A 25831-nucleotide genomic window follows, 5' to 3' on the forward strand; every position below is an offset into this window, starting at 1 on the left:
CCAAAGAGTAATCACGACATACAACAACAAAAATACACAAAAAATTCAAATAGGTCACAAAAGTCAAACAAGTCTCGTAGAAGGAAAAAACGCAATATGTACACAAATTCAAATAAGGTAAAAAATTCTACCGACCCTAGGACACATTGTGAAAATTGCATAAATCCAAAAAATTCAGGCAAGAGGACATGTCATAATATCTTTGCAGGTATACCAACAGTAATACATTATGCGAGCACTTTAATTGGCAAACACGAAATTCCAGGACTGATTGATACAGGCTCAGTCCGAAGTTTTATTTCAGCAAATCTTTTCATGTTTTTCAAAGGGAGAAATTGGTTCAGGAAATTAAACCAGTAAAAATACAATGTTTCACCTCATCAGAGCAACCATTTAAGGTTATCCAAGTAGCCATCATTAAAGTTAAAATTGAGTCATTTACCTGGATGTTTCCATTTTTAGTTGCACAGGATTTAGCTACTGATCTAATTTTTGGATCAGATTTCATTTCTAAAACAGGCTTAGTAATTGATTTGCGAGCAAGAAATTTCAAGTTCAAATTTAATAAATCTGTTGTTATCCCATTTTTATCTAAAATCCAGCATCAGAGTAATGTAAATGCAACACATACCGAAGCTGAGGATGAGTGTGAGTTATCCTTGACTCACCTCGACACATCGCAAAGAAACGCAGTGTAAAATCTATGTCATAACTTCCCAGATGTCTTGACAAAAAAACTAGGTCGCACTCACTTAGTGCAATATGATATAAAACTTTTGGATAAATCCCCAGTCAGATGTCACCCGTATCAATTATTGGGTCCCAAAATGGAAATCATTTGCGAACACATACAAGACCTATTGGACAAGGATGTTATTGAACCATGGACTTCCAGTTTTTCCTCTCCAGCATTTTTGGTCCCCAAAGGTCAATGTCACCGCTTAGTTGTGGATTTTCAAAAAATTAACAAACAGATAGACATAGAAATGGTACCATTACCTGATTTGAATTCAGCTTGCCATTGGTTTAGCAAAGCCAAATATTTTAGCGTTTTTGATCTTAATTCAGCTTACCATCAAATACCATTAACACCAAAATCAAAACACATCACCGGCTTTTGCGTGCCCTGGAAGTTGTATCATTATAAGTAGTTCCATTTGGACTAGCCACAGGCGCACAGGTACTGACTCGTCTCCTAGACCAAGTTTTCGGCGATTTAAAATTTAAATTTTTATTTAATTACCTTGAAGACGTTGTTGTGTATTCCGAATCTTTTGAAAACCACCTAGCTCATTTGTCTGAAGTTCTCACCCGGCTGCGTAAAGCAGGACTTACAGTAAACACGAAGAAGGTTAAATTCGCAGTTTCTGAAATTTCTTTCCTAGGACACATAATTTCCAGTAGAGGAGTAACAATTGACCCAAGCCGCACTCAAGCCATCGCAGATTTCCAACCTCCAAAAGATCCAAAAGGAATTTCTAGATTTATTGGAATGGCTAATTTCTATGCCAAATTCGTCCCAAATTTTGCAGAACATGCAGCCCCTTTAAATGCTCTTCGGAAGAAAAACACATCATTCAATTGGGGTCCTGAACAAGACATATCTTTTAGTTATTTGAAACAAGCTATAGCCAGCCCACCTGTTCTTCGAATGGCGGATTTCACTAAACCATTCATACTACAGACAGATGCATCGAGTGTCGCCATTGGTGCAGTACTATCACAAGAGTTCGATGGCCACAGGCAACCAATAGCTTTCGCCTCTCGCACCCTAACTGATCAAGAAAAAAAATCGTCCTCAGTTTATGAACTCGAGGGCCTAGCAGTTGTTTTCGGAATCGACAAGTTTCGGCAATACCTTGAACACAGGGAATTTTTGAGACCGACAATCAGGCCCTTGCTTGGCTTTTGGCTCACCCCAAGCAACTAGGAAAACTAGGCAGGTAGATAGCAAAAATTTCCTCACTTAAATTCACTATTCAACATATCAGAGGTACGCAGAATATTGTAGCAGATGCTCTTTCTCGAATGTTCGAGAATCCCTCCAAATCTAATCTTCAGGAGGAACCCTCAGTTTCATGTAATGCTCTACTCACTGATTTTCCTTTAGCGTTTTCAGACTTACAGTGTCACCAAAATTCAGATCCTTTCATTTCAGATATTATTCAGCAAATAAAATCAGGTACACCGCCAAAATATTGCAAGATTTCAAAAGGTCTCCTGTATCGACGAACAGCACAATGCAAAACTTACAGAATAGCCCTTCCTCAGAATTTAAGAGAAATGGTTTTAGAATATTATCACAGCTCACCCATTGGAGCACACCTGGGCACATACAAAACAATTGACGGCATACACCGCCATTTTATTTGGGATGGAATGCATAAAGATATTGCTGAGAAGGTAAAATTATGTAAATTATGCGCCCTGAGTAAACCAGCACAGAAAACACAATTTGGATTTTTAACATCAGATGTGGCCGAAAGGCCTATGCAAAAATTATTTATAGATTTTGTTGGCCCCTTCCCCCGTTCTAAAACTGGACACACCATGCTTCTCGTAGCTATTGATGCATTTTCTAAATTTGTATGGCTCATTCCCCTCCGGCGAGCCACCGCAGAAATCACAATACGATCATTACAAAATAATATTTTTAAAATATCAGGCTTACCTTCAATAATTGTGTCAGATAACGCATCACTATTTACATCCAGACTTTTTTCAAGAATATGTGCTTTTCCCATGGCATACAGCATGTAACCACTTCTCCCTAATATCCACAGCCTTCACATGCGGAGCGTTTTAATAGGAACCTCCGAACCGCTTTAATAGCGTATCATGCGAACTCGCAGGATAAATGGGACACTGATTTGGTCTGGTTACAAATGGCTTTCAACTATGCCCGACATGAGGGACACAAAACCACACCATTTGAAATCATGTTCACGTATAAACCCAATAATACACTTTCTAATCTCTGGTCACTACAACAGCTTCTCCCAGATAATACTCGCAACATAAAAGAGGTCTGGAGAAGAGCTCAGCATAACCTGAACTTAGCCCATGCGGCAAGCAGGCAGAGATATAATAAAAAACGTTCGCCTAATCCATATAGAGTAGGTGATATGGTGTTGTGCAGATCATACCCACTAAGTAAGGCGATCGACAAGCGATCAGCCAAACTTGCTTATCGTTGGAATGGCCCGTGGCAAATCCAGCGCTTTTTAACCCCAGTAACGGTCGCACTAGCCGACCCAAGTTCTGGTACGTACATAACGCGCGCGCACATTTCTCATCTAAAGAAGGTGCACCCCGACTTATATTAGGTGCATCCCTCTACTCCTATTCGAGGAGTCTTAAACAAAGCTTCGGCATGCCATCTGCAACACGCAGTGTTGACAGATAAAAAAATCCTAGGTTCTAATTATATGTAATAAAAATCCATGGTACTAGTTTGTAAGAGTGTTTACATTTCAGATGTTTAGTATTAAGAATGTTTTAGGATAAGAAATTATCTTTAAGTGGCGCAACTTAATACACAAGAACACTTAGCATGTAAGGTACACTTAGTACATAAGAGCACTTAGAATGTAAGAACACTTAGTATATAAGAGCAATTAGTTTTTAAAGTTGTTTTGAATGACCATGTTACCTAGTAAGTTCATCAGGTATTGTAAGTAGTTTAACTAAGTCGATTCTGGTACAAGGTAAGTATGCCAGGTTTCAATTATTTCATGTTCGGTGTTGGTTGCTTACCCTGGCTCCGCGTTTCAGTGGGGGAGTATGTGCCGGAAATTTGGTATTTCGACACTTTTTTTACATTTTATTATAATTTTAAATTATTTTTGTAAATTTTATTTGCTCTATATTTTGGTTTCTAAAGGATGATTTACTCTTTGTTAGGCTGGTGTACCCCCCTTAGTTAAACTTTGTGCCAGTAGTCTGAAGCACCTTTCCCAGAGACGTATCTGATATTTTGCAGATCTAATACTTTGCTGGCAGCCAGTTTGACATTTCACTCGCTTACAGGCACGTCCCAGGCCTGTAACGTTACTTCACTTCATGACTAAAACTGCATACAGCAGCTCTGGACGAGCTGTTACCATTTCTCAAAGGCGAGCTGACCATAGCCTTTACAGTCACGAATACATATTAGGTTCTCTCCTCGAAAAGCACGTCATGGATGCTTGTTCCCAGCGTCGTTGCGTTTTCTGCCCCCCCTTACTCCACCCCCCTTTCCGTTCTAAGAATTCGCCTAAGACCAATGACCGGCCATAAACCCTAGCAGACAGCGACCGTCTCCAAGGACGCCTCGCATAAAAAATGTGTGTGCCAAGATGGACCACCCCACGACATCTCGCGGCAGAAACAGTAACTTATTGTCTTGGCCGCCAGAGTGTAGCACCTGACTGCCCCTTTAACCCTTGGTTTAAGCAGACACCTTGGGTGAGTTGATTCTTTTTTATTTCAGACACCCCTCAACAGGTAGCGCTAAGGTCGGCCAGTGCTACCAACTTCGAGACATCAGTCAGAGTTTTTTTATGACGCCCACTCGTGGAACTTCGGAACCTTTCGGTCCGGACTTCCAGTCTCCCCCCCCCCCCCCCAACTTTTGATAGAACAGTTACTTTTAATTACGAGACGCGGTTCTTCGAGAGACACTTCGCTTCGGGACTGCAGACGGACGACCATTTTGCGATTATCGGCGAGTCGACGAGACACTGCAAGACTTCCATCCGGCCGCAACCGACTATGTAGTCGCTTATATAAGGGATACTATCCCTGTAATTTTTTTTAAGTAGTTTAGTCCGTCTGCTTAGTACAAGAGGAATAGTTATTTTTCTTTTAAATTTATTTCTTTTGAAATTAAGAAAACTTCCGCGCCCAGCCGCGTATTCGCGGTATCCAGTTCCTGGCTGGCGACGCATCGGTAAACAGAAGCCAACTTCCCTGTCTGGTGAGTGACGATCCACGACTTTCCTCAACCTCCCCTTAACTTTTCCGGGCATTTTCTGCCCTGTATACTGTCTGTGTACAAGTTCTGATCAGTTTTGATTCGGACTGTTCCAGACAGGGTCCAAGAGCCGGACGCCGAATTGGCATTTTCATCTCCCTTCCTCAACAGGACACAAGCGCCCTGGCATCATGTTCCCGCGTGAGCTCCGGGGAACGAAGCCCCGACCTCCGGCGCCACTGTATTGTTCAACCTTTGTTTGAACTTTCCTAAATTACGCCGTCAATTAAAGTTAATCATACAAACATAATTTGTGGACTTTAAGTACATACCTCAACTGGGATAGTTTCAATATATTTGTATTTTTTTATTGGTTTATGTATTTTTAGTAAATGAAACTTTTTATAATTTCATGTACGGCCGGCCCATAATTTTTTTTTCTGAATATACCTGAGAGCTGTTTAAGAATGTAATTAATATTGTACGTTAATATTTTCTTCTATCTGTTATAAACTAACTTTAATAAATTTGACGTGATTATATTCAGATGGAATCACACCTTGTTTCTGTTCATTACTAATAACATTGTGAAACCTAAAGATCCACCCAGCCAAACAAAAATGGTATTCAGACCGTGGTTTGCTGCTACATGAGTGATTTATTTAATGAATTTTGGATTTTATCCCAAATTTCTAGCTAAATTATTACACGAATCCAAGATGATGACCAAATTTCAAGATGGTGGGCACCTCAGTAGTAATTAATAAATGATTACTGCATCTCTAGCGGGTTAGAATAAAACTAGCATAATGGTAATGATGGTAAGGCGAGTACACACACAAGATGGTGTCCTCCAGCATACGGAAACAAGATGGCGGTCTCCAGCGGACGAAAAAAAGATGGTGGACATAGTGTCATACCAGCTGACGATATATACCTTATTATTGGTGGTGTGAGGTCAGTCTAGGTACCTTCCACGGAAAAGGATCTTTAGATTTTTTTTTGATTTTTTTTTGCTCCTAACGGTTTCGAACCAAGTTTCGAATCAATCATTTCTTTGATAAGTGAATTTTTTAATTAATTTTTGGATTTTTTACATTAAAATCGGATAACTAATAAAGAGTTTTAAGATGGTGACCATAACGATATTTGCAACATTAATGGGATCCAATATGGCGATCGTAACGTAAAGTGTAAGGATGGCATCGTACTCAACCAAGATGGCGGGGCATATCGAATCATACAACATTCATATAATCCAAGATGGCGGCCGTAACTAAAAGTGCAATGGTATTTAAAAGATTTTTATTTTTAATTCAATTAATTAATTTTTTAAAAGCTTTTTAAAATTTTCCCGATTTTCTAATTTAAAAATTGCGGATTTTCAAGATGGCGGACATGTCGTCATACTATGTGACGATATATACTTTGACATAAGTGGTGGGGGTCAGTCTGCCTGCAGCCACCATAAGGGATGGATCGGATGCCATTTTTATTTTTTTTGACCTCACCGGGTTCGAACGGACTCAGAGCTCCATGTCGTGAATGTTTGTTTTTTTTTTTAAATATTTTTACTAAATTTTTAATAATTGAATATTTTTATAATTTTTAATTTTTTTTCATTAAAATTCGGATAATAAATAAAGATTTTAAAGATGTCGGACATAATGGAAATCGCAACGCTGACGACATAATCCAAGATGGTGGTCATGGTATCCTTATTCATAGAAATGGCTTATCGGAGGCTTTTGACATGGATGCTTAAGCCTTTTTTAGGAATTTGGTTTCTTTCTAAGGCAAAATGGCTTTTGAGGATTTTCGAAATCATAATTTTTGATTTGTGGAATTTTTTTGAGATTTTTTGGCGGAATTTGTTTCCACAAAAATGAAAATTTTGGCGAACTTTGAGGTATTTTGGGCAAATTTTGCCCAATTTTGACAACTTTTGGGCAATTTTTGAGGGTCGAAGGTCAAGGCCAATGTCACGGTACTACTCGTCCCGTTACGCTGTGTCCCATTACTCTCATCCAAGATGGCCGCCGTGACGTCACATTCAGAGATGTGGCACCACGCCCCGGGACCCAGTGCCAGTATGCCCTATTCTATACTACTGTAAGTAAAGTCCTTTGTCGTTTATTTTATCCATAGCAATATCTTCCATGCTGGTATTGTGTCTTTGTGCTTCCTTTAACTACTTGCTCTTGTTCTTAAAAGTGTTGACTGCCCGCACTTTACCACTTGTTACTTCATTTCATTCCAAATACCTACTGTGAAATAAAAAAAAATTGAAATTTTATTGGCTCTACAATATGACATAACTGTTGCGCATGAATATATATTTAGCTTGCTTTGGCTGTTATTATGTTTGTGGAAGAAAGATGACAGTTACTCAACAGTGTTAATTCACACTCAAACTTGAAAGTTTAAGACCTCGATGGCGGCATTACCATCTGTAACAGCGAACTTGATGAAATCTGTACCATTATCAATAAATTTTTTTTTTTAGCCCGGTCTGACCTTCACCTACAACAGCAACTAAGTCGAGGACTCTGACTGCAGCGACATCGATGACAACCGCCGATCCCGATGACAACAGCTGCGGATATTTCAGCGTCAATGACGCTGGCAAATCAGGAGATTCCAATTAAAGGTGTATTGTCATCACAGACAGCACTAGAGGAGAATTTAATGTGTGTAGTGTCTTTAGCAGCAGTTAAATCAATAACCAAGGAGACAGCAACTGATGGTGTTCCATCACCCTACTGTAGGTATTATGATAACATAAAAAAAATTGAAAATTCGTGGTTACACAATACAAGATTGTAATAATATATCTGAACACATTGAATATCAGTGTTACAGGTATTGTTTTCAGTTCAAACAAAAGGCACATCAGGAATTGGGACAGACTGGTAGCGCATTCGTTGGAATCAAACTGTTTATTCTTCGTCAAGAAGTATGTGCATATGTGCAATGCAAGGCATCATAAAATATACCACTGTATTTTTTAACGAAACTAAGAACTCTGAACTGTATGAAAACTATTGTAAACAACTGTAATGTGTAACTTCCCTGAAAATATATATCAAGACATGTAAATGAACTGCTTTGTACTCTAGGAAGACTGTAAAAATAAATAAGAGTTATTTTACATATGTTTCCTCGCAAAAATTACATAACATTTTTTATTTCTAATTTTGTTGTTTTGGTTCCCGAACCTGTAATTTTTCGGAACTTTAAGTTAAATTATATATATTTTTTTACCTAAAATTACATTTTTTGTATTGATAAAGGATATAACAGAGGTGATCATCAATCATCATTTTTAACAAGTGAACTTTTGATTATTTCTGGATTTTTTTTTCCGAATTTCTAGCTTACAAATTACAGAATTTCAAGATGGCGGCCAAATTTCACGATGGCGAACGCCACATTAATAAATGAATACTGCATCCTAGCGGGTAAAGTTTAAACTAATATTATGGCAATGCCATCTACCAGACGAAAACCAAATGGCCAACATGACATCATACAGGCTGATGTAAAATCTGCCTTGGCAGTAGTGGTGGGAGGTCAGACTGCCGGTGACTTCCAGAGAGGAAGTACCCGTCACCTTTTTAAATTTAATTAGCTCGCCAGGCTCCAACACAGTAACGTTTATAAATTTTAATATTAAAAATTTAATTGAATAATTTTTATATAAACTTACAAAATTTTTCTATTAAAATCAGACAATAAAATATGGATTTTAAATATGGTGGATGATTTACAAAATTACAGAATTATATTTTTAATTAAAAAAAATTCCCATCAAAATTTAATAATATTTACGGATTTTAAAAATGGTGGCCTTAATAAATGTGCAACGTTTCTAGAATCAAAGATGGTGACCATAACAAAAATTGCAATGTTAGAGAGTGGAGCACTCAATTCCAAGCTGGTAGAACATTCTAGAAACCAAGATGGCAGTAAAACAAAATGGCGAATCCAAAATGGCTGCCATGTTCAATGTCAATGTCAAAAAGGAATTTTAAGGTCATACAAGATGGCCGTGACCTTATAATCCAAATTGTCGTTTACTCCTACGGCTCCTTAAGGACACTGGCCCCGGAGACCCCAATATATATTACTCACCATCTTTGTTTCCACTGTTTGTTTCTAGAGAGTGCCATCATCGCTCTGTTTCGTGCACGTAAGTTTGGTATTCCATTACCTACCAATGTTGTTATAATCCCTATCGACATATAAAATTTAATTTTTTATATAAAATAAATTGGAAGCACGGTGATTCGAACCATGACAGCTCAGACCATTGATTTAGGAAACATATGCCTTTAACCACACGTTCATCGAATCATTTTCCAGACTGAGGATTAAATAACGGATATAAAATTAACACATATTAGGACTTGTCTTTATTGTTAGTTTGAAGAAATAATAGTATTACCTGCTAGAGGGTTCTGCCATCATCTTGTTTTCCATAGTTGTTACACGAATTGCCAGTATGCTGTCCACACATCGTCTGATAAGGAGCACTGTGGCCAACTTGTTTTCAGTACTCTCTACTAGGAGTGCTAGTAAACACAACTTCTGCCAGAGTGCACAGTCGCTATATTGGTCCAAATTTTACCCACAAGAAAAAATAACTATTGATTGGCAATACGCTCGCAATCTTGATGGCCGTCTTGGCTGCCACATTAAAAGTCTAAAATTATTTAGCTATAAATTCGGGAAAAATTCCAAAATTGATCGAAAAATCACTCATTAATATACTGATTTTTTTCGATCGATTCATATAGTTGGTTCGATACTAGACAGATACAAAATTAATTAAATATCAAATAAATTCAAAACGTGACAGGTTAAAGAAATAAATCAGCACATTTTCACAAACATTATGTAATATGCAAGTTATAATATCCTACAATAATATACGTGAAACATAAATTGAACATTATATATGCATCTACTTCAGTAATGGGTCGAAATGACTAATTCTCATCTCCAGTCTGTCCACCGAAGTTAGCATCCAGCCAGATACTTTTCCTATGTATCTTTTTCTTCCTAACAGAGATTCTCGGTACTAGTGTGTAAAACAGATTGTTCTGTATTTTTAGAATTGTAAGTGGCATTATGAATTGTCTAAACAACATCTTAATAGCACACTTCTTCAATTAGTCCCTAAGTGACTCAGGTTTACTGTGTATGAGTCAAGCCATAAAATATTTTTTTTTAGAGATCCGTGTGTCGTTACTTCATCTGCAAGCTGGTTATTTATTTTCATCTTGATATCGTCAAAAAAGTACAAATGTCTTTAGATAAACCTAAGTAATTTAAATAAAAAAAGCATTTAAACCTTCCACATAATTAAGATATAGCCAGGTATAATCCATTATTATTTAACTGTTATCTACCGAGCACAGTCTTGGACCGGCGCGTCCATATAGGCGAACTAGGCAACCGCCTAGGGCGCCAAGTAGATGGGGGCGGCGCAGCACGACACATAACAGCTGATATAAAATGTTTAACGATTATTGAAACTAGATGAAAATGGATTTTTGTAACAGTTTGGAATGTTTATATTGATATAAGTAATTATTTAAAGTCCACGGTGACCTGTTTATGATTTGTAATAAGTAAAAAAGTAAAAAAAAAAACACAAGCCTGCTTAGATTTGATTGTTGACAAAATCTTAGGCTTACGTGATGTATTTTGAGGCAAGGAAAATGTTTTTGGGGTTTCCGGCCCGGGGGGGGGGGGGGGGGGGGGGGGGGAGAATGGGGGCAATTAAGGTTTTTCGCCTAGGGTGCCAATTTACCTTGCACCGGCCCTGTGTATGCATACTCCAACCTAAACCGAGGAGACAAAATGTCCGCAGCTAGTTCCACAGTAGGCAAACAGACTTTACATTTACAGTTTTTGGCATGTAGTCTCAAACTGTCAATACGAGTAAACCAAAGATTACACTTATCACAGCGACACTTCTTGCGAGAAGGTGTTTTCGCACATTTATTCCTCTTGTGCCTTCTTTTGAATCATGAACAAAAGCAAACGACATATCAAAGTAGCTGCAAGTATGTCTATTCGACGAAGACGAAACTTTCAGACCCGAACCAGAATACCGTTGTAACTGCTGTTTTACCAATTCCCGATATACTATTAAGCGCATCAATACAACGCTGTTGGACAGAAACATTTTACTTTCTTCCATGCAGCACATCCTTTCAATGTCTTCAAGTGTTTTTTTTTTCATATTATCTTCTTTGACTTGTAGCATTTCTCACAACCAAACTTTTTGCGAGGATGATTATTAGCCCAATCTCTCTTCTCGTGTCGACAGAAATTACAATTGTTATAGAACATCTTTCCACAGAGGTGACATCGATGCTGGGAAGACACCGTTGCACCTTCAGTGGACAGCACTGAAACTAGTGATACTGAATTCATTGAAATCTCCTTTGCTAGCGAAATATCATTCATCGAGGATCCTCTGCAGACAGCAATAAAGTCTGTTCTGCTGGTGGAACCACACCTGTTGAAGTCTTCTCTAGTGCCGCCAATGACGACGATACACTTTCCATCGGGATCTGCTTTGCTGTCATCGTCGCTGCCATCAAAATCTCTTGTGATGATGGTTCAACATTCCATCAACTTCTGCATCAGGGGCGAATATTCCATGGAACCAAGGGAACCATTGGTTCCCTACTGCTGACAAATAAATAAAATAAATATATTACTACTTGTCTACTGTCGGAAATAATTCAACTCGTATTTTTTGAACAGCTCGCCCTCACACTTTGTGTGGGCGCGTTCGCGCGTTGAACTTCAGCTATCGCTTCATCTCTCACGCCTCTCTTTCTCTCTCTGCCTTCCCTGCTCCCACATCCCCCCCCCCCCCAGGGATACAATTGCTTTCTGCGCCTTCATTGGTGGCCGACTCCTCTCCGCCTTCGCCTTCGGGTGTTTCCGTGAGCACTCGGCTTCGGCTTCCGACCTGGGGAACCAAGCCAGACGGCTGGTTCCATCGCGTGACGCATGGCGTATTCTCTAGAGAAATTGTGTGCTTCGCGTTGCGTAAAATAACTCGCCTGACAGCCTGAAAGCAGATTTACTACATTAAGAATACGTACTTTATAATACTTAATTACGTCACAAGTTTTTGGTGAAGAGTTTCATCAAATTCAAAAGTGGCCACATAGCTACAGCATTGTTGAACTCACTCATTGCGGTAGGCTTGGCCAAGGGAACCAACAGTCTATTCTGCGGGCCCTGGCCATGGAGGGGATTTTAAGGGGAGTGCGGTGGGACGAGGCTGTCGCAGTAGGGGAGGGAGCGGCAGGAAACAGACGCGCTTGTGACTGCGTGGTAGAAAATTTTAGAGGTGTAAAAGTAACGAAAAAAGCGTATCCGTATTTATTCGTTACTATATCAATTAGTACTCGTTACTATCGTATCGTTACGTTACTCGTTACTTCTGATACCGCATAACATGCTATGTTATGTTGCAGCAACGAATCGAGTCGTATTGCGTACGCGTACAGGATGACGTCGCGTAAATAATAATAAATAGATTATATACAATTAACAGTATTTGATAATTAACAGTTTTTGTTAGCCAAGAAACAATTAAATCTCATTAGAGCGGCTTTATTATATTATCTCTTTTAAGATAAGAACAAAAAAAAACGTGAAAATACGCGATACTAAAAAACAAAAACATACATATTTCTCATTTGTAAAAAATACTTTCTTATGTTGTTTTTGTTCCAATCTCAAACTTTGTCTACACACACAATACCTTTAATAAACAGTAAAAAAACTTGAACGACGAATTTCCAAATTATACTTTACTTAATAAACAAACGTCGTTCTTTGTAACGTAAATTCATCGAATATGCGCGCGCATGCGTAAAACATACGAAAACTGCGAGTAACGAGATGCAGTCGTGTGTAATGTTTCGTTACTCGGTACTAGATGTCGCACCCGTTACTCAGTACCGAGTACATACGGTTTGCTACAGCTCTAGAAAATTTACTTGTTTCATCTTTTGGTGCTAAAAGTTTCGAACAAAAACGAGTTTTAATTTTGCAAGGTAGACCTACAGACATATCGTGTATGGTAACAAATGCTAAATCAAGCGGTGTGCATTGCAAAAGACACTTCAAATCTAATAAGCGAAATAGCCTAACAAAATGACCATACATGCTCATGCTTGAAAGTGACTACCAAAATCATAATTTCGTGAATTTTGATATAGGTATGCTGGTGATGTGTTTCCGAGCGTATCTTTCACTGTTTCACTGATTAAAATATCTTGCTTCGTGTAACGACGATTGCTCAAGTTTTAGTCATACCAGCTTTTTAATTTTATTATAATATAGGAAATGTTGACTTAACATTTTGAAGAGAAACTCTTAGGCCTAGCTTTCATCGACACTTAAAATTGTTTTGCTGCGAAAGCCGCCTTATTAGTCGAGGCAACAAAAGAAAAATAGATGAAAACATACTAATAGACCCATTGGTCGGTGGTGAACGAGAGGTGGGATGGCTGTTTAAAGGTACAATTCATAGCTTTTGCTTAAGTATTTTCCAAACTATGGGTTTTAACAAAAAAAAAAACATTTTGATACAAAATTAAAGAGCATAAAATTTCCTACAAAAGAGATACGTTAAACCGCTTAAATAGCACCAATTTGCACCTTAAAATCAAATTTTTCCGGGGGAGGACCCCCGGACCCCCCCCCCCCACCATAATAGGGGGTGACAGTGAACATACTTGGTTCCCCCACTTTGAAATTCACCCTTCGCCACTGTTCTGCATAGTTGTTGTCATTATCATGGAGGTCTATGCCATCAATGGTAAAACTTCCAACATGTTCGACACCAAATATGGTAAAGATACAATTGCTTTTACTATAATATGTGCATACTTAATTTATATGTCAGATGATACAACTAGGTGATTCTTACACCTTCATAGCTAGTAACAAACTAACGATCACCAATGCCAGTGTCGTGCTTATATACTTACCGTTTCTAATATAACATACGAGGCAAAACAAAAACCTTTTTCATTTATACATGAATAAAAAAAATAATACATTTTGTATTAATTTGTAGAATATAATATTTGTATTTACCATAAAATAAAGATTAACCAATCATATTTGAACAGAAAGTCCCATAGTGATCAAAACTAAATCCATGTTGTACATGTTAAAGGACCAATAATCTCAGAAAAATGCTACTTTAACAAGACGAAGAGGTGTCAGTCCTGAGTACAGACTTGGTGATGTACAATAAACGAAAAAGACTTACATTTTGACGAACATTCGACAAAAAACAAATTTGGAAGCACATTATATCAGGAAGCACATTTAGAAGCAAACTAAAATAAGAAGTACCCTTAAACAAAGAGAGTACAAAAAAGGAGCACCCCACAAAAAGAAAGCACAACTGGTAGGACACTCAAAATAGAAAGGAAATTTGTAAGCAAATTTGACAAGAAGGAAGCACATTTGGAAGCACATTAAAAAATAAAGCACATTTTAAAGCACATTAAAAAATAAGCATATTAAAATAAAATTTTACTCAGTAAGAAACGATTGCTTCGGCAGGATACGATCCCATCAGAATATGGTTGGATACTATAGCTCCAACAGTCTTTGGCTCCAACTGTCTTTGGCTCCACCTGATCCAAGTATCTTTTGGCTAAAAATTATTTGGCTCCAACTACGTATACTAGCTACAAACGCTCCAACTTCTCCAATAGCTCCAAATGCTTCAAATTCAAACTGTTACAATTACACCATCATTTTGGCTCCAACTGCTCCAGTTGCATTTTTAATACATCTGGATACAAGGTTTCAGTGCTAAAATACTACGTGGCTACAATAAAATAAGGCTACAATACTACAAGTCTACAATAACACGAGGCTATAAGCAGGGCCGCAACTAGGGGAGGGCAAGCGGGGCATACACCCCGGGCGCAAAGCTGTGGGGGCGCCAAAATCGCTTTCATTGTAATTCCTACTACCTCTGGTAACTGGTAAATTTTTTTTGCATCGAAGTTACAGTAGCACAGAAACTGTTACATGTAGGTATGGAAAATGCTTAAATAGCACCATTTTTCCGTGGGAGGACCCCCGCTTTATTGGTGTGGTATGAGCAAAAAAAGAGGGGGGGGGGGGGGGGCGCATGAATCCATTCATGCCCCGGGTGCCAGAGACTCTAGTTGCAGCCCTGGCTATAAGACTATGAGGCTACAAAACTACGAAGCTACAAGGATATGAGGCTACGAGGCTATGCGGCTTAGAGGCTACGACGCTACATGGCTCCATCTGGTTACAATAGCTCCATTGTAATTTTTGATACATCTGGCTTCAAAGCTACATTGCTAAAATGATACGAGGCTACAGTACTACGAGACTACAAGACTACGAGACAAGATCACGAAGCTACAAGGATATGAGGCTACGAGACTATATGTCTCCAACTGGTTACAATACATTGTATTATAAACTCGTATTGTAGCCTCGTAGTCTTTTAGCCTCGTAGCCAGATTTAGCCAAATACAATTGGAGCATTTCTAGCCAAAATGCAATTAAAGCATTTGGAGCTAAATTGTCATTGGAGCAATTGGAACAGTTCGAGCAATTGAAGCAGATGGAGCTATTTGAGCAGGTGTTGCTTTTGTAGCTATGAATTAAACTAAGCATAATAAATTATTTTTGGTACTAAGAAAATAAATACGAAAATTACCAAACCACAATTTTTCCAGTTTGCGAAATTCAAACCCTATGTTGGTAAAAAAGGTAGGTGTGTTTGTAAAACAAATAAAACCCTAGATTTCAAATTAAATTGGAATTAGAAGTCAGAATCTTAGTATAAATAACGTAAATAATTAATTATGTAACGTATTTTTACCATTCTTCAATATTCGAATCCAATAACAGTAAAACGGGAACACGTTGGTTTTTATTGCAGTAAATCATATATCCAAGCAAATTAAGACTAAGATACGAAAATGAGAAAGAATAATGTACAAAATTATGATTTAATATCATCTTTTAACATTTACCATTTTTCTATATCCGACCACAAAAGGTGTAAAAAGCAGTAACTTTTTTACTATAAAAGTCATATCTCTGAAACTAATCACCAGGCCGTAAGTTATGTGGTATGATTTATAAACATGCAAAATTGCCCACTCTATTTATTACAATTTGTTGAAGTTCTATTTTTAAAAGGTGAACTATTTTAAATATGGTTTTAAAATAAAACATATTTTCTATCAATTCAAACTTAAGATGTTGGAAATAATAAATAAACATATGTTTAGCTTACTTCTCTTATTCAACGTTCTCGGAATTATCATCTTTTGATATGTAACAGTGGTTAATATAATTTGAAGAATAAAAAAAGTTAATAAAACCAATAAAACGTTATTAGCAACATATATTCAAACTTAATATAAATATTAAGTTTACTATAGTTATTTTGGAATTCATATCTGCGGTGAAAAAAAAAAAAAAAATAACCTCATGAGTTTGGTTTTTGTTTGGTAAACGGATATTGCCATATATTTAGATCTGAATTTTTACATTTGTGTTCGTGTGGGAAAAGGACAGGTGAAAAACTAAAATTTTATTTAAGTAATGCAACCTAAGTTTTAACTAATATACTGGATACTAAATTTTATTTCATACTCTTCAATACATATTATAAAAGAAAGTCCTCCCGCCACATCTGTCTTGTCTGTCTCAAAAACTACCGAACGGATTTTCATACTATTTTCACCAATGGACGGTATGTTTCATGAGGAAGGTTCAGGTGCACAATTCATTATGGTTTTGTGTAAATTGGCTGTGTGGAAATAATTTAATGCAAGATTGCTGTCTGGTAGACATACAACCTGTGAGTGTAATTTCTCTAGGGCCACCAAACCGTTACTTTTATTTCTATCACTAACCCTTCAACGGCGGTTATCTCAACTACAAAAAGAGAAAACAAATCCAGCTAAGCGGATTATTATCAGGTATGATGATAATTGAATATGTAAACCAGGACCGTTAAATTTTTAGTCAAGCGGTAAATCACGCGTTTACATTAAGTAAACTGAATTTCGAAGTGAGTGGACTCATTACGCGTTGTCTATCTTAGAGTATTACACAATCAACGAAAAGGAATCAAAATCGGAAGCACAATCAACGAAAAGGAAGCATAATCGGAAGTACATTGGACAAAGAGGAAGCACAATCAACGAAAAGGAAGCACAATTGGAAGCACAATCATAGAAAAGGAAGCACAATAGGAAGCACATTCGACAAAGAGGAAGCAAAATCAAAGAAAAGGAAGCACAATCGAAAGCACATTCGACAAAGAAGAAGCACAATTGGATGCACAATCAAAGAAAAGGAAGAATATTCAAGAAAAGGAAGCACATTCGACAAAAAGGAAGCATAAACAACAAACAATATGTACATTATGAACGTAAATGCAACAAAAAAGGAAGCACATTTTACGAAAAGGATACGTTCTAAGCAGTAAGATACGATAATACAGTATTGTCTACGCACATTTAAAAAGAAGGACTTACATTGTGCAAAAATTCAAATCAGTAGGATGCGATCATCAATTTACGTTATGATATAATGCCTCCAACAGTCATTGTCTCCAAAGCTCATTATCTCCAACAGTTATTGACTCCAACTATCAGTGGCGGATCCAGGATTTTGGTTTGGGAGGGGCTTGACCCAGTTGAGGCTAGGCTTTATCAAGGCAAACACTAAAACAATAGTGGATCCAGATGCTTTTGGAGGGGGCTTGAGCCCCTTAACCCCCCCCCCCCCCCTCTGGATCTGCTACTGCCAACTATCATTGGCTCCATCAGTCTTTGGCTCCATCAGTCGTTCGCATTTTCCCATGATGCACGAAGACATGAGCGAAGCAAACGTGTACAGAATCCTTCTCGCACGAAGTTAATAAAAATAAAGAACATTCGTAAAAAAAGAAAGCACATTTGGAAGTGCATCCGACAAAAATGAAGTTCATTTAATGAAAAAGACGCAGCTTTCGACGAAAATTCATCTCAGTAGGATACGATCTCATCGCAGGGAAACGATATCGTTGCAGGGATACGGTGCAAGGATACTATCTTATCCAAATGATGCAAACGCAGGGATACGTCGCAGGAATACGATCTCGTCGAAGGGATTCAATAAAGGGATACAATGTCATCACAAGGAAACGATCTCACGTAGGGCTCTGTAGCAGAGATACCATCTCAATGGAGGGGTACAATATCATCAGAGATATACAAACTCAACAGCAGAATACGATATTATTGACTTGACTACGTGCTATTAATGAAAAGGCGTCCATACACGAACAATTAACTCAAAATACGATCCTATCAGTTTGATAAGGTCACCAATATACAGTAGGCTCTAACTGCTCTAACTGTCTTTAGCTCCTACTGCTTCAACGACATTTGGTTACAAGACTACCAGGTTACATGGCTACGAGGCTACATGGCTACGTGGCTACATGGGAACAAGACTGCGAGGCTACGGGACTACAAGACTACGAGGCTACGAGACCACGAGGCTACATGGCTACATGGCAACAATAGCTACTTTGTTTCGAAACTTTAATTATACGAGGCTACGAGACCACGAGGATACCAGGCTGCAAGTCTACGAGACTACGAGAACACGAGGCTACTAGGCTACAAGTGAACGAGGCTCGAGACTACTTATCTCTAATGGTCTTTGACCTCATTCATTCGCGAGAGTTAATTTAATCATGCAAAAGAACTTGTTGCAAGAAAGTTTTATAGGAATGGGGCACCACAGGCTGAAGCTGGAGCATGGTGCGTGGTGCCGATGTTCACTATCTGGGATTGTGATGTCACGGCGACCATCTTGGATGACCTTGACCTTGAAGTTTACATTGAACTTGCTTTTGACTTCCATCCTGACCCTGGCGGCCATTTTTATCCACCACCTTGAATTCTGCAAACATTTCATCGAACACCCCTATCCATGAATGTTATAACTTTCGATATGGTCGCAATATTGGCTTCTTATAACATGTCCACCATCATAGATCTGACGTCTCGGCCACATTTTTGGATTCCGACAACAGTCGCCATCTTGTTGTATGCTGGAGGCCACCATCTTGGATGATGGCGTGACTGCCATCTTGGTTTTTTCTATTCTGCTGGAGGCCGCCATCTTGGATAACGGCATATTTTTTTCTGATTTTTGTTCCTAGAATCGCTGCACATAATGTCGATGCTCTATTACTTGCCAATGTTTTTGTGGTCCTTATCGAATCAATAAATTTTATTTACTTTTTACAAAATACATTGGAAGTATTGTGATTCGAACCATGATAGTTATGACCTCAGGGATGGAAAAAATCGCCATTAACCAGATGGCCATTGAGCCAATTACCACACTAACAATTAATTAAAGTAGAAAGAAAAAAACACACACATATTCGTACTTGTAATTTTTCTAATTTTAAGGAAGAATAAATACCTGTTAGAGAACGAGCCACCATATTTATTTTGTTTAAAACATGCTACCATGAGCGCTAGTTAACACCACCTACGAGAGAGTGCTGCCACCATCTTGTTTCCAGTAATCGATACCATGAGTGCTAGCGTACACAAAGCCTGCCAGAGTGTGTTACCGTCATATTAGTTTAATTATTATCTACTAGAATCAAGGAGTCATGTATGCAAAGACAGTCAACTGCCACGGTATTCACCATCTTGAAATTGGGGTGCCATCTTGGAAATCTGTAATTATTAAGCTAGAAATTCGGCCAAAATTCTAAAAATAATTTTAAAAAATCGCATTTGAAAATAATAATTGATTCGATAGATACCTGTCCTTGGTTTGATACCTGGTCAATGCAAATAGGTAATGTTATGTAAAAGATATTTATTCAATAAATTTGGCAACAAATCCTAAAAGCAGCTTAGGTTCCTAGGTTTCCAGCCTCCAGTAAGTTGTTGATGACATATTGGCTGCCATCTTGAAAATTCGTAATAATTAACCTAGAAATTTGGGAAAAATTCTAAAAATCATCAAAAAAATCTTCTACTAATGTAAGATTGACTCGATAGATTTCCGTACTTTTTTTATTCTCAGCTAATGAATAAGAGTAACTTAAGCTTAAAATAAATTTTAAATTTTGTTTCCTATTACATTTCGTTGTGTTTATTAAACATTCTTTCTACGAAAAACGACTCTATACAAGATAACGACTTGTTCTAGAACTCTATTCTTGCTGAACATAGGAGAAATTCACAAACTGATGGCATTTTTTTGTAATTCTTTTTATTTATTTTTATAATATTTTTTTTTATTATTCACTTATCTTGATTTAGGAATTTGTGCGTTAGTTTTCTCCGTATGCTCCTGATTATTTCTGTCAGTATTTTGTTGGTTTTTTCCACGTGTTTCTGATTATTCATGTCATTATTTGGTGGTTTAATCAATGTATTTCTGATTATTCCTATTGCTATTTTATTGATTTTTCTCAGTGTGCTTCTGGTCATTCCTGACTAGACTTCTGTTGTTTTCCTCCATATACTTCTGGTTATTTCTGAGAAAACAATATCTGCATAAAAAATTTACTTAATGGGACAAGCAATTTTATTAAGAGTTTGGTTTGATTCGCGAATTACGGTTACTATATCAGCACTTACAACATTTTTATCAGGCGGAATTAAAACAAAAAAAGTATCCATCGCGCAGTCAAATAAATTGCCTTGAGATGGCTGATAATTACTGTTATGAAAGACCAACTGCCTTTCCTTGATGTCTAGCAAGGTCCCCTTCTCTTGCGATCGTGAGCATCCCGCATCCTACATAAATGAGCGACTGTCTGTACAACATATCAACAAAAGAGATTAATTACTCAGGTGACTACTAAACCTTGAGAAAACTGAGAAACACTGACATGCGAGATGAATTTTTTTCTCCTAGATGTCTAGCGAAGACATTCTTCTCTTGCGATCATGAGTGAGCATCCTGCATCCGTCATGAAAAATAAATAATATTTACCTCCTTGCAACATGTGGCGAAATATGTTATTGAAAAGCGGAACTACATGCTAAAAGTTCTTTTTCATGAGATAAATTAACTATCGCAACTAAATGGAGTCAAAGATAGAGATATGTAAGTAGTATACAAATGCATGTCCTGGCACACGGGTTCTGGGTGAGGAGAGTGTACGCGGCCATCTTGGATATGTGACGTCATGGTGGCCATCTTGCATAACCTTGACCTTGAACCTTGACCTTGACCTTTGACCTTCAAAATTTGTCCAAATTCCCCAAAATTCGCCCAAAATTCGCCAAAATTCGCCAAAATATCCAATTATTTTAAAACAAAATCCCGTCAAAAATTCTCAAAAAATTCCACAATTCAAAAATTAGGATTTAGAAAACCTCAAAATACTTTTTGCGTTAGACAGAATACAATGTCCTAAAAGAGGCTTAAGCATCCATGTCCAAAGCCTCTGATAAGCCTCTGACATAATCTAGGATTATGACCGCCACCTTGGATTATGATGTCATCGTTGCAATTTCCTTACCACCGCCATCTTGGAAATCCGTAATTTTTATGTTAGAAAATCGGGAAATTTTTTATAATTTATAAAAAATTATCAATTGAATTGAATAATAAAAAATTAATAAAAAATATTTTAAAAAATTATAAAAAATGTACACTTACATCATGGAGCTCGGAGTCTCGGTTCGAACCCATTGAGGGTAAAAAAATAAGAATGACGACCGAACCTTCCTCCACTGAAGCTGCTGGCAGACTAATCTCCCACCACTTATGCCAAAGTATATATATATCGTCAACAAATATGACGTTACGACCGCCATCTTGAAAATTTATATTTGTTATCCGATTTTAATGAAAAAAGTTTTAAAATTTATAAAAAAGATATTAAATTTTTTATTTAAAATAATTTAAAAATACCATTGCATGTTTAGTTACGGTCGCCATCTTGTAAATCCGTAATTTCAATGATAGAAATTCCGAAAAAAATCCAAAAAAAATTAAAAAAAATGTTTTTTTCAAACTTTTAGTTATTTAAACGATTTCGGTTCTAGGTTCAATTTCCGGCGAGGTAAACCAGTAATTTATTAATATATTTAAAAAATTCTCATTAAAAAGTAACAAAAACCTCTTACACGACACCCGACATTTCGAATTATGTCACAACTGTATCAATTAACGTTACAGAAGCCATCTTGAAAATCTTTATTTATCATCCGATTTTAATGAGAAAAGTTCAAAATTCATCAAAAAATTTACTTATTAGAATACTGATTGATTAGATCAATTCATGTCCTTGGTTCTAAACCGGTAAGGGCAAAAATTTAAAAAAAACGACAGATCCTTCCTCCACAGAAGCTACCTAGACTGACCTCACACCACCAAAACCAAGGTATATATCGTCAACTGGTATGATGTAATGTTTGCCATCTTGTCTTCGTCCGCTGGAGGCCGCCATCTTGTTTTCGTCTGCTAGAGTGTACTGACGCCATGTTAGAATAGTTTTCTGTATAATACCTTTGACCTCGACTGTTGGCATTAAACTTTGACCTTGACCTTTTTTATTATTTTTTTATTTTTATTATTTTAAATTTTTTTCTGATTTTTATATCAGATAAATATGTGTGGCGTATTTCTCCGTGTGCTCTCGATTATTATTGTCAATATTTTGATGGTTTTCTCTGTGTGCTCCTGATTATTCCTGTGGTTTCTCCTAGTGCTTCTGGTTGTTTCTGAGAAACCGATCTATGCATGAAGGATTTTTTACTTAATGAGCCATGTCATTTAATTCAGAGTTAAATTTAATGAATTGAATTTCTACTCATAAATCATCACTTGTAATATTTTTATCAGGTGGAATTCAAACGAAAATACCTTTACTTAGTAACATATAATAATAATATACTCTGAGACATCTTAGAAACACAAACAGGAATGACGAACTTCCTTCTCCTTTCTTGGTGTCTAGCAAAGCCATTCTTCTTTTGCGATCGTCAGTGAGCATCCGGCATCCCACATAAAATAACTAAATAATATTTACCTGTAGCAACATGTGGTGTCATCTGTTGACAAGAATCGACACTACTTTAAACAGGTTATTTTGCAGGTCACGCTTCAGAGCTGTGGGAGGTTCATTTACCGCCTCTGGATTTAGACGGAGAATGGTGTATCGGACTTGTAGATTTTCAAACGTATAATACCATACCGAATATCGACGAGGAAAATTGTAAGATCTGCTTCCTGAAAAGCGATAGGACCGCTCATGAAATACAGTTACCTGTTGGCTCTTACGAAATTGACGACATTGCAAATTACATCAGGGATATGTTACCACAGGATGTAGACTTTCAACTGTGTGGAAATCCAAACACTCAAAAAAGCATTCTAACATGCAGTGAAAATGTCGACTTTACGAAACCTGGCACCATAGGTACGATGCTCGGATTCGAACCAAAGGTGTATGATACTGGAAGAATGTACGAATCTACGCGTGCAGTAAACATCTTGACTGTGAATATCATATGAATAAACTGCAATTTGGCAAGTGAAACGTATCTCAACGGGAGACTAAGCAACATGCTGCACGAGTTTTCGCCGATGGTCCCGCCAGTATATAAACTGTTCGAGGTACCGCAAAGTATCATTTACATTCCAGTCGTCGTGAAATGCGCTCACGAAGTCGTCGTCAAAATCGTTGACCAGCGAGGGCGATTGGTGAATTTTAGAGACAAAGAAATTATATTATGTCTGCACTTGAAGCGATGGGCCTAAAGTTTGTAAAACCGAACAGTTATAAAAGAAATCGCATTGGTGTGAATAAGAACAGTTCTCTACCAGGCATCGGCGCATTAACACCTGATAGCAAAAAGTATTTTCTTAGTATTGGACAAGTGCCGAATAAATATGGAAGACGAAATCTTGAACGTGGAAGATCAGGTCATTTTTGATGACAGCATTACGAAGATGGAATTGCACGAGTACCAGCCTTTCCTGCTCGGACCGTACGCATTGCTGTACAGCACCAAGATATCTGTACTTTACCTTCGCAGTCATTTCTACGTATAAGAGGCACGCTGACAAAAGTGGATGGTACGCATCCGTCAACGACGTCAATATCCTGCAATGGTATTCTTCACCTAATCGACCGCATTACATATGTACTCAATGGTGTAGAGGTAGACCAGACGAGAGATGTAGGCATAACATCTGCTATGAAAATTACCTTTCGCTCACGCCAAATGAACTGTCTGCTGAAAAGATGGCTGGTTGGGCTCTTGAGGATGAATATAAGCTTCCGGTTTATGCCGAAGGAAAGTTCGAAGTATGTGTTCCTCTGTCCATGCTTCTTGGATTCGCTGAGGACTACAAGCATATAATCATTAATTCGAAACAAGAGATCGTACTGCTTCTAGCCAACACGCACATTAATGCAATTGTCGCTGCTGCAGAAAACCCTCAAGATGTCTCGCTAACACTACAGTCTATCGAGTGGATGCTACCCCACATCCAAGTAAGCACCGTTGAACGAGTCAAGATGTTGAAGAACATAGAAAATGGCAAGTGCTTCGATGTTCCATTCCGATCCTGGAGCCTGGAAACTTATCCTGGCTTGCCTCATAGTCAACGTATCCATTGGATAGTAAAGTCCAGCTTCGCTACGGAAAAACCAAGATACATCATCGTCGGGCTTCAGACCGGAAGACAGCTCAATGCAGGAGTAAGTCGCTCCGTATTCGATAACTGTCAAATACGTAATGTAAAAATATTTTTAAACAGTGAAAGCTATCCATATGTTGATATGAACATGGACTTTGAAAGTGGAAAATTTCGTCTCGCATATCAAATGCACGCCAAGTTTCAGCAAGTATACTATGGGGGGAGACAGTCGCCGATAATGAGTCCCGACAGTTTCAAGAACAAGGCTCCGTTAATGGTGTTTGACATTTCCAAACAGGATGATCGAATAAATTCAAGCATCGACTGTAGGATCGAGATATCGACTAGCCGAAATGTTCCACAAAACACCTATGCTTTCGGTCTGAAACTTCACGATCGGCTTGCATCGTACAATTGTCGAGACAAACTTGTGAAAATTCTGACATAAATACTGTTTCGTTTGCGATATTAATTTAGTTACGACCGAGCATTGCTAGTGACAAGATGTACTGCAACCTGCAAGGTTTCCAGAGCCAAAATGGATTCGTGCTCAAGGAAATTAGCGTCACCTCCGGAGACAAGACTCGAATCCCGTACGTTCCGACCTCCGTATCCCTGGAAATTATTAGACGAAAAAAGTAAACGCACTAATGAATGGCTATGTAAATACTCCGATGGCCTGGAGTGGGAAGAAGGTAAAATTCCGTACCACCAAGTAAAAAACACAATTGAAAATTAATTATTTAAAAACGAAATAATTTACGTTGCGGGACCTGAGCAGAAGAAATGACTGAGCAAGTTGTGTGATGCGTCAGTTGAAATTGTAGACCTACAGACCGACTACGGCTGTCCTTCCCTGCGCAAGCTTAGTGCAATATACAAGTTTGAACGTGTCTGTGCCTGTACAAACTCGCAGTTAATGCAGAAATGGGACACACAGTGTTAGTAGGAGCCTGCATATAGAAAAGGCGTACATTCGTACGTGCCTTCAGTTGTCGTTCGACCTGCAAGAAGATGTTTACGTTTCATCCTGCTAACGTGTACGTGAGCGTAAGACCTAGCTTCAGCAGTGTCGAGTACAGCTACGGGGATGCCGGGTATCTACGTACATATACAGAAACCTGTGATGGA

This window comes from Bacillus rossius, chromosome 2 (assembly GCF_032445375.1).
Source record: "Bacillus rossius redtenbacheri isolate Brsri chromosome 2, Brsri_v3, whole genome shotgun sequence".
NCBI lineage: Eukaryota > Metazoa > Arthropoda > Insecta > Phasmatodea > Bacillidae > Bacillus > Bacillus rossius.